We start from the raw sequence: 8,447 nt of genomic DNA, 5'->3' as shown, positions 1-8,447 counted from the left end.
CTTAGTCCATCTGGTGTTGATGACAGAGGCAAAAAATATGTTAAACCTCTGCTTTGTCCATGTCCTTGATTGTGAGGTGACCATCCTGTAATGAGCTGATATTAGTTTTGCACTGCCTAATGCCATTGATATATTTGAAAAATCTTTTTACTGTCCCCCATGGTTTTGGCCAGCTTCGGCTCCAGGATTGTCTGCCTGAATTTCCTCTCTACAGTATCTCTGTATCCTTGCCATGTTACCTGGCCCTGTTTTTCACTGGGTATGCACCTTCCTTTTTGCTTTGTTTCCAAGAGAAGACTCCTGTTCATCCAAGCTGGCCTTCTGCCTCACCTGCTTTACTTCTGACTTTTGGGAATTGCCTGCTCCTGTGCCCTTAGGAAGTGATGTTTAAAAAGTCACCATCACTGATGGACTGCGGCATCTGCAAAAACATGTTCCCAGGGGACCTTACTAATTGCCTGAGAAGCCTGAAGTCTGTTTTCCTCATAACCTGAGGAGCTGAGTTTTGCTAGCACTTTTCCTCCTGTTAACAGAGATTTTAACTCGATTTCTTCTTGGTTACTGTGACCAAGACAGCTGCCAATCTCCACTCCACTCACAAAATCCACTCTGTTGACAAGCAGCAGATCAAGCAGGGCATCTTTCTCAGTTCCCTCCCTTAGGACTTGTTCCATAAAGCTGTCATCCAGGTTTTTTAGGAATCTCAGAAGAGAATGAGGCATCTGAGTCCTCTGAAGTGGATGACACCTATGTTAGATTCACAGTGAAGAAATACCTGCTCTTCACTGTTGACTCTACAAGGGCTTCAAAGTTTTCGATGCAGCTGGGTAAGGAAGAAGACAGAATAGTAAAGTGCAGGGCAAATAATAAATATGTACTTTTCTGGTTGTGCTACACTAACGTAATTGCCACCAGGTTATACCACATTTCAAGTGTCATATCTGTCTTTTTGCAATGTCTAGGATGCTGAGAAATGCAATTTAATAAATTCATAACTTTATTGTCATCTGCAGCAAAGCTTAAGTGACTCTTCAAGGTTCCTCTTCAGTTCCTTACAAATGATTATTTGACTGCCTGTCTTCTAGCCTTGCTTCATACTGTATTTTAAAGCAATAAAAATCATTCAGATTGCTGAGTCTGTGATAAGAGAAACATTTCTATAAAGTTCTCAAAGTACAGACTGCCTGTCCTTATGAATTCTCTTGCTCTCATGGTTTAACCCCAGACTGCAGCTCAGCCCTAAGCAGCTGATTGCTCACTCCCACCCCATGGGGGATGGAGAAGAGAACTGCAAGAATAAAAATAAGAAAACTCATGGGTTGAGAGAAAGACAGTTTAATAGTGAAAGCAAAAGCTGCATATGCAAGCAAAACAAAACAAGGAATTAATGAATTCAGCACTTCACATGGGCAAGCAGTTGTTAAGCCATTCCCAGGTAAGCACAGCTCCATCACATGTAACAGTGACTTGGGAAGACAAACACCATCACTCCTAACATCCCACTGCTGTGTTCCATGCTGAGCATGATGCCATATGGTCTGGAATATCCCCTGGTTCAGTTGAGGTCAGCTGTCCCAGCTGTGTCCCTTCCCAGCTTCTCGTGCACTCCCTGTCCGCTCCCAGCTGGTGGGGTGGGGTGAGCACTTCTACTGAGCCTTGACTCAGTACAAGTGCTGCTCAGCAATAATGAGAATATCCCACTCTTACCAGCACAAAATCAAAAGACAGCCCCATACCAGCTACTCAGAAGAAAATGAACTGTATCCCAGTCAATACCATCACACATCCTTATTTAGAAGCATGATTCATCATTACACTAGAGGGCCAAACTAGATGAATGTAAACAGAGCTCCCCCTATGCATAGAAGGAAGTGACATAAGACTATATAGCTGTGGTTACAGTTGATAAAGGTAATCCTCCCTGGAGATTTCTATTCTAGGGAAACAATTATGTACAGTGAATAAGCCCATACTTCTACAAGGCCTTTAGAGAAAACTTGCTGCTCATTTTGAGGACGGCCTCTAAGAAGGTCATTGACATCAAATTTAGCTTGTCACTGTAATGATTAAGGTGAGGTTATTTTTGCCCTTGATATTCATCCATTTTTTTATATTACAAAATTCTTCAGTACAACACATATTATTTGTAGAAGTGGTTTTTGTCTTTCATGATTTCCACCCAGTTTATAAAAAGTATTTATTGGTTCTTTTATTATGCTTGAAAATACAGTGAACTCAGCCAGAAAAAAGTGCATGTTAAAAATGTCTATCTTAGCTGAGAATGGACAGTGGGTAGTTGACAAGTGCTAACCTGAGCATGATAGGTTAGTTTAGTCTGCAATTTCCTTTGTGGATTTACACATAATCATTGCAGGTAGTATCAAATGCTAATTAGCATTTGATCAGATTTGGGGTTAATTTTGTTCGTCCTGCATATATTTAAAAAGCTCAGCTGGCTAAAATAGTACATTAATTTTATCAGTTGATTGTCTGGCAGTTTCTCTTCTCTGTATTTGCTGTTACTGCCAATAATGTGTTTTGGAGTCTTAAAAAGTAAGGGAGGAACTGAGCTAAAGCAATCAGTAAAGAGGAAAGAAGACCTCAAAAGCATGATGGCAACCTGTCACCTCAACTTCAGTCAAAGATCTGGCAGTTGCAGGAACCTGATTAGCACTGCTACAAGACAAATGCAGCTGTCCATTCCCGGTCTGCAGCTGTTGCAGTAGGTATTCCTTTGTCTGACAGCCAGTGTTTTCAATCAAAGTAATTATCTCCTATAGGAAAAATAAAGTGTTAGCCATGTTGTTCTAACAGCAATTACCCATCTGTAACAAGATGGGCACTTGGAGAATACCATTAAATCACTGAGCTTCTGACCCTGTGGTCATTAGGTTTTCCTTTTTCATTTCCACTTGATGTCAGGTGTCTTTCTTGCTATCTGGCTAATTCTGGCTTCCCATGCTGTGTGCTTTTGGGAGTCCTAGAGACAATGCCTGAGCCTTGAAAGACTGTTTTGTGCAGAAGTGAGAGAGCTGGCTCTGTTGCCCTAGTGTCGGTGAGCACTGGAATGGCAGTGCCCAGTCTATTGTGGCCCACAGAACTGAGCATCAGTGCAGTAGGAAAGAGAAACTGATCTGAACTGATCTAAAACTGCATGGATGAGGTTTAGTCATACATTAAATGTGTTCTGCCTGACAACTTCAGAAACAACAGTTTGCAAATCTAGAAGGCAACAGCATGTAGCAAATATGCCACTTATGTTCCTTTCCAGGTAAAGGACTGTGTGTATAATTTCTTTAATATCAACCTTGAAGGTAGCCATCCTCTAACCATTTAGTGCAGAAGGGCTTACTGGACCCTTATTTTCCCACCCACTCTTGCAGTTCTCAGTCAAATTATCTAGAGATGGAAGCAGCCACTGTCCCTAGAAAATCATGTGCCTCTCGTATTTGTCATAGCTATAAAAAAATCCACACACTGCATCAAACTGCATGCAAACAGGGCACTTATAATCTTCCCAAAATGCAACAGGAGTGGGTCCACAAGGACCTCCCATACACAGTTTGAAGTCCAGAGGAGGTTGGCAAAAGGGTTGGGAGCAGGGGATTGCATAGAAATGTGCTTGAGTTCTCAGCCTCTGTGGGGATCATTAAGACACAGAAATTCTGTCAGAGGAAAATTTTTTCATATGATGACAGAATTTACCAGATTTAGATTAGATATTAGGAAGAAATTCTTCACTGTGAGGATGGTGATACACTGGAACAGATTTCCCAGAGAAGCTGAGAATGCCCTATCCTTGGAAGTGTTCAAGCCCAGGCTGGATGGGTCTCTGAGTAACCTTGTTTAGTGGAAGGTATCCCTGCCAATGGCAGGGTGGTTGGAACCAGATGATATTTAATGTCCCTTCCAACCCAAAACATTCTATGGTTTTATCAGTATAGCATCCACCTGTGCTCCTTGGCTGCCTGCCTTTCAGGTGTGTGCCAAGGGTCAATGACTCACAGTGTTCAGACCCTGAAACCATGGCAGTGCTTCGTGGCAGGTGGGATACTTTGCAGAAATATACATTATTTTCTTTTTACATCTTGGAATTCCACTCTTACTTTTTTCCTAAGCCAAATTATGGTCCCATTATATTTTACACATTTTTTCTTGTGTTAGGTAAGTTTGCACAACAATTACAGAAATGTTAATTAAGAAGTCGTACAGATTTTCATTTTGTGTGTTACGGCTATGAAATATATTTCGGTTGTTGCTTCAGTTCTTAGATTTGATTGCTGTAGGAGATGGCTGCTCATACACATAACAAATGGAAAATTCTTTGACAAATTAATTGACTGGCAAGACAGGTTCAGTGTATGCATCCACTTTATAATGAGTTATAATTAAAAAAAATTACAAGGAAAGTAACTATGATTTGGTCATCGAAGTTTAGACAGGCAAGGTGACCTATGTGTGAACAGAAGAGTAATTATTTGAGAACTATGACATCACCTATCGACATCCCTCACATATTCTGTCAAATTAACCTTTGCCATCACAGACAGGCCATTGTCTGGTCTCTTCAAGCTGAAATGATCATATCTAAACTCCTAACTGGGAGCAGCAATGTGGGCTGGCCCAAAGGAGTTAGATGGTTCAGCTAACCTAAGGCACAAGGGTTCCACCAAGCACCCTGATTCTTCAGAACTATTTAAAGTGCTTGTTTCCCTCCTGCCAGGCCTCTCCTGTTAGCATATTTGGTAAAAATGCAGTGAACAGAGAGACTTGTTCTGTCCAAGGTGCTGTCTCTGCCTTGTGCTGTACTGCAGCAATAAAGTTGTTTGCTCTCAGAATATGAATGTGACTAGGTGTCCCATTATATTTGCACAATCCAGAAAGCTGCAGAACATTATGGATGATTCACCCCAGGAAGGCCAGATGAGAACCTCTAACCCTGGCTTCCTAAGAGTAAAGTTCAATGATGGACAAGAGATTTATGAACCCAGTTTACAATGTTTAACATTTTAATATAACAAGTTGTGAGTTTGGATTGGGGATTTATATTTGAAAATAAATAAATATTTTCTCTAATGTACATAGGACAAATATACTTCTTTCAGCTGGTGGCTCTGGCCTCATGATAGCAGTGGGCTTATTCTGCTCTGAAATAGAATACTTCCCATCTAAAAACATGGTAGTGCTTTGCTTGCCTGCTTACACTTCTCTTTATCATTTTTTTTTTCTGCCTACTTTCTTTCCTGCTTACACTTCTCTTTATCACTTTTTCCCCTTAAAGATACATGACTTTGCCCTCAGAATGTGATAGAAACCAAAACTGGTGACTTCACCTGAAGTCACCTCTCTGTTATTCTCCTGCAAGGAGAATAATAGAGAGAAAAAAGCCAGACTGTGTTTGTATGTTCAACAGAGAATAGTAGCAAGTATAACCTTTTAGATAAAACAAAGAAAAAAGAGCCACAGTTCTGGCCTGTGTATCAGGGCATTATCTCAAAAATTGCATCTTTAGCAAGAATTATGTGGATTCTGTCTATGGTATCTTGTTCTTTAATAGGCTACTTTCTAGGAAACTGGAAAACTCTATACATACCAACATGTAGAAAGCTGTCAAACTGACCATACAAATTCAAAGAAAACAGATGGTCTTAGTGTCTCAAATAAAGAGGTATTTCTCACTTCTTTCTCACTATTTCTCACTAGCTTCAAGGCTGCATTCCATGTGCATAAATCTCAAATATTCTGTGATTAGTGCATGCTTGTCTGAGACACTGGCAGTGAGCCTAGAGAAAAATGCCACCTTGAATCATATGTTGTGGTGCCATCCTACAGGTACAGCACACTGCAGAGTGACACAGAACAGTTCAATGCACTCCTGTACTAGCTAAATAAGGAAACAGAGATAGTCCATAATTTCATACAAAGTGCCATTGGTAACAAAGACACTGCAGAAGGAAAAAAAAATTACTTTTCTCTTTTTCAAGAAATAAGGTCTTTGATTCTCTTTCTTTTTTAATCCTTTTATTTAAAGGTGCATACTCCAATCATCAATCTTTTTTTCAGGAGAAAGACTGGTAGACAGGATCAGAGTAAACTGAATGCAGGAAGATTATCCTCTCATCTATCATGTCAAGAGTCTAGATACGAGTAAACCAGAAGTCCCAGTCCAGGCTTGGGTTGGCTGCTGATGCAAGAAATGAAAAAGGACTCCTGAGTATACAAGCACCTCTGCTGGAGGTGGGTTCCTATGACCTTTTTAATGCCATGCCAGGGATCTTTTTGCTTCTACATACACATCACTGTTTTTGCAATACCTGGTCACTTGCTCAGTTGCTACAGCCTTCTCTCTAGAGAAGACAAATAGTCTAATTCTTGAGAGGCCTTGTGTCTGGAGTCATACTATTTTGGTAGAGACTTAAAGGCAATGAAAATATATAGCAAAATGTCACAGAGTAATAGAGTCAGAAATAACAAGGGACAGAAGGTTCAGATAGGATACTGTTAGGATATTAGAAGAGATGGACACAGATAAAGAAAATAGAATAAAATTAGATTTAAGAGCTGAAATAGTGGAAGGGAAGACATAGTACCTATTTGAGGAACCTTTTCTGTAAGAGGAACTCTTCACTGCCATGGGGTTTCAGTGCTGTTTTTGACCTGCAGAGTTATTTTCCAGCCTCCTCCTTGTATTTAAGTGGTTACTTTCCATGTTTTAGGAATCTATGCTACAGCCAGCAGCTTTCAGGTATATTGTTCATCATGTCATCATCATTGGAGTAGGAAGGTTCCTGCTGAAGCAGTATGTCTTCTGGAAATTAAATAAAAAGCCCAAGTTTAGCCATGTCCTTGAGGGAAGAAAATGAAAATTCTCAGATAAAATGGTGAGTTGTATTTAAAAAAAATACTCAAAGAAGAATATGAGCAGCTCATGAAATTACTTGTATTAAGTAGCCTCTTCTTAAACAGAATTACTTACACAACCCCTACCCCCTGCCTCCCCCAATTTTTTGTTAATTTTAACTTCCAGTGTATTCGTATGTGTTAGGTTTAAAAAAATGTTTAAAATTACTTGGGGGAAATTTTGGTTTGCATGTGACATCTGGAACAATGGAAAAATACCAAAAGTGCCATCCAGGCATTACCATTGTGAGGTATTTATTTATATTTCTATCTTTTTCTCCTCTTTGGGAGTCATCCTCAGTAGTTCACAGCACGTAGCAAAATCTTTCTTTGCTGAGTAGTTGTGGAAGGAAGGCAGTTTTCATGAGCAATAAAATAATGAGATACCTTTGGAAAATAAGACCTTAGAATTGTTCCATCTGCCCATTAGATATAAGCATTCATAAAGCATTTCAGTAAAACAATAGAAAATTATTTTAGTGCTATTTTTAATTCATTCTGCTGTGCTGATTTACTTGTGTGAACAAAGCAACCAGAAAGCTTAATAAGTTTGGGCCATCAATAATCTGCATGGCAGCAAAACCCAGATGCTCATTGTAAGACTTTGCAGGAGATGATAAAATCTGTAATTTCCTTTAAATTCATTACAGTTTTGTTTATTGAGCAGAAATGTGCCACTTAAGTATTCATTCTTCTGCAGAAGCTAAGGAAGATCCTTTGTCCTGCTTTAAGTGATAGGTTCAGAGCTCACTTAAAGTGCCTCTTCACAGGCAACCCTCTCCAATGATTACCTAGAGTAAAAGGAAAACTATTAAGATTCCTATGAGAACAAGTTAAGCTTGTTTTTCTACTTTTAAATAAGAATTCTTAATTCTATTGTTTCTTGTATTTATTGTTTAATGTCAATGAACAGCAGTTTCATTATAATGCCTTAGTACTAGGTCAGTGAATTTTTTCTGCCAATCTATATTGCTGTCTCTAACACAAATACCTTCAAACACACAGTCTAAAACAACACTTCTACTCCCTGACACAATACAGATGAACTTGATTAGTCTGTATTTAATTGAGATCAGAAATGGTATTAAAAAAAGCAATGGAAAATACTCTTTTCATCTGACAACTAATATATAGTAGCATAAATTTAGCTATCGTACATAGTTGATTTATGGTTCATGACATAGAAAAGTGTATATTTGTACTTACCCACAGATATATGATGTCTGCATCACTCTGATCCAGGATGTGAACTGATGCAGAAATTCAAGAAGATACGTGAAGCTTAGCAGAAGGAAAGGAACTCATCAAAGCCCACATGTGATCAGTTACCATCATGCAAATTTTATTTTAGCTGTATGCATACATTAGATGTCATCAAATGTACATGTAAATATGCCCAACTTGGAAACCTGATATAGTGTAGAATATAAAAACAGATTCAATTGCAGCATCCTATTTCCGGCAGTAGCAATCTGATCCTAAAAACCCTCAGGGCCGCAATGTGACAGAAGCTGGCAGTTTGTATTTAAGTATAGAATTAAAATACT

The 8,447-nt window shown here is 39.1% G+C and overlaps 1 long non-coding RNA gene across 1 annotated transcript; it reads right to left on the bottom strand.

Annotated features, from left to right (window-relative positions):
* Positions 1-1,399: 1,399 nt before the first annotated feature.
* Positions 1,400-8,149, bottom strand: LOC118701979 (uncharacterized). Its single transcript, XR_004982616.1, has 3 exons — positions 8,107-8,149; positions 6,591-6,808; positions 1,400-2,774 (listed from the first exon to the last, which is right to left on the bottom strand). It is a non-coding gene; the product is annotated as an uncharacterized LOC118701979 (long non-coding RNA).
* Positions 8,150-8,447: the final 298 nt, after the last annotated feature.

The sequence above is a fragment of the Molothrus ater genome, chromosome 1 (assembly GCF_012460135.2).
Source record: "Molothrus ater isolate BHLD 08-10-18 breed brown headed cowbird chromosome 1, BPBGC_Mater_1.1, whole genome shotgun sequence".
Classification (NCBI taxonomy): Eukaryota; Metazoa; Chordata; class Aves; order Passeriformes; family Icteridae; genus Molothrus; species Molothrus ater.
Note: the sequence above shows the minus strand (reverse complement) of the source record. Positions and strands in the feature narration are given on the sequence as shown.